Source organism: Chrysochloris asiatica, unplaced genomic scaffold (genome assembly GCF_000296735.1).
Source record: "Chrysochloris asiatica unplaced genomic scaffold, ChrAsi1.0 scaffold00004, whole genome shotgun sequence".
Taxonomy (NCBI): Eukaryota; Metazoa; Chordata; class Mammalia; order Afrosoricida; family Chrysochloridae; genus Chrysochloris; species Chrysochloris asiatica.
This window is the reverse complement of record NW_006408522.1, coordinates 30,294,182-30,296,843: the sequence shown is the minus strand read 5'-3', so window position 1 is coordinate 30,296,843 and position 2,662 is coordinate 30,294,182.

Genomic DNA, 2,662 nt, shown 5'->3' with positions numbered 1-2,662 from the left:
TGTTAATTTTATTAGGTGTTATAATGGTATTATGGTTATGTAAGGAAATGTCATTATTTAGAGATTGTATGTGGAAATGCTTGAAGGAGAAATACGATGTTTGAGATTTACTTTAAATATTTCAGCTAAATAATAAATGAAACCCCTTTACCAATATTAGCACTTATTCAATCTAGGTAGTTGCTGTTGTTAAGTGTCATCTGGTCGGTTGCAACTCATAGCTACCCGATATAGGGTTTCCAATGAGTGGCTGGTAGATTTGAACCGCCAACGTTGTGGTTAACAGTCGTACACCAGGACTCCTGTGTGAAAATAATCAAAATGAGGTTTTTGAAATTCACAAACTGTAAGATGTAATGTACCCATATAACTTTTAAGATCTCCTTATTTCTGTTTGCAGCAATAAAAATTAAACTCAGAAAACTGTATTTCCCGCTCTTTTGGTCAATGCCCATGTTTATTGAGCTTGTGAGAGGTCAAAGAGTAAGTTGGGTCTTTTCCTAGATTCAAGGAATTAAGACACTGTTGTGGGTGGAAAAACTATATTCTACAGTCAATAGAGCATACATGTATTAAGACATACACAGAAGCTGAATTTCCGTTTTTACAGTATCTACTTAATAAATACAAGGAAGACCCAGTACAGTGTAGTTGGTTATGAATTGGGTTGCTAACCACAGGGCAGCAATTTGAATCTACCAGCCACCCCATAGGAGAAAAATGAAGCTTTCTGCTCCCATAAAGAGTTACAGTCTCGGAAACCCTATATAGGATCGCTATGATTTGGAACCAACTCCACAGCACACAAGTACCACCGCCACCACCCCTCAATAAATCCACCACTTGTCTGTCACTTTGTCATACTATGATAGCTTTTGTGTTGCTGTGATGTTAAAAGCTATGCCACCGGTATTTTAAATACCAGCAGGGTTACTCATGGTAGACAAGGTTTCAGCAGGACTTCCACACTAATACAGATTAGGATGTGGAACAAGGGATATCATTGCTGACGTCAGATGGATCTTGGTTGAAAGCAGAAAATACCAAAAAGATATTTACCTGTACTTTATCGACTACACAAGGGCTTTCAATTGTATGGATCATGACAAGCTATGGACAACGCTGTGGAGAAAGAGTATTCCAGAAAACTTAATTGAGTTCGTGAGGAACCTGTATATAGACTAAGAGACAGTTGTTTGAACAGAACAAGGGTTGTTTTCTTTCACCATATTTATTCAATTTGTATGCTGAGTAAATAATCTGAGAAACTGGATTATATGAAGAAGAATGTGGCATCAGGATTGGAGGAACCTGCAACATGCAGATGATACAACCTTGCTTGCTGAAAGCAAAGAGGACTTAAAATACTTACTGATGAAGATCAAAGACCACAGCCTTTGGTATGGGTTGCACCTCAATGTGAAGAAAACAAACATTCTTCACTATTGGCCCAATAAACAACAAATGGAGAAAAATTAAAATGGTCAAAGATTTCATTTTGATCAGATCAACCATCAACACTTGTGGAAGCAGCAATCGAGAAATCAAAGTATGTATTGCATTAGGTAAACATGCTGCACAATCCTTCTCTAAAATGTTTAAGAGCAAAGATCAGTTTGCGGACTAAGGTGCACCTGATCCAAGCCATAGTATTTTCAATAACCTCATGTGTATGTGAAAATTGGACAGTCAATAAGGAAGACTGTAGAAGAATTGATGCATTATGGTGTTGGAGGAGAATATTGAAAGTGCCATGGACTGCCAAGAAAACAAATAATCTGTGTTGGAAGAAGTACAGAAGAATGCTCCTTGGAAGCCAGTGGAGCAGTGATTGTGAGGTTGGTACAGGACCAGGTGGTGTTTTATTCTGTTGTGCATGGGGTTGATATGGGTTGGTACCAACTCAATGGCACCTAACAACAACAGTGTATGTCTATAGATAAGTATATATATATATATTGTTAGGTGCCATAGAGTCGATTCTGATTCATACCAACCCAATGTGCAACAGAATAAAAACACTGCTTGTTACAGCCATGTGTCAGTCCATCTCCTTAAGGGTCTCACTTTTTCACAGACCCTCTGCTTTACCCAGCACGATGCCCTTCCTGGTAACATGTCCAGAGTACATAAGACAGTCTTCCCATTCTTACTTCTAAGGAACACTCTGATTGTACTTCTTCAAAGACAGATTTATTTGATCTTCTGGCTGTTGTTGTTACTGCCATTGAGTCAGTATAGACTCACAGTAACCCAATACACAGCAGAAGGAAACACTGCCCAGTCCTGCACCATCCTCACAATTATGTTTGAGCCCACTGTGTAAATCCACCTCACTGTATGTCTTCCTCTTTTTTGCTAACCCTCCATTTTACCAAGCATGTTGTCCTTCTCCAGGGATAGATTCCTCCTAACATGTTCTAACAATGAAAGACAAGTCTTAACCATCCTAAATTTTAAGGAACACTTTTTAAAAATAAAGTTTTTATTGTAAATTGAGTGATAGTTTACATGGCAGAACATCAGTTCTCAACCAATTGCATTTTGGGAGGAGGCGGGGCTTGATGGCCACTAGGGTGGAGGTGCAGTGAAGTTCTCCATCAGCCATACCACAGAATACCAGGCAACGCAGATCCAGGGCAGAGCTCCAAAACTCGGAACC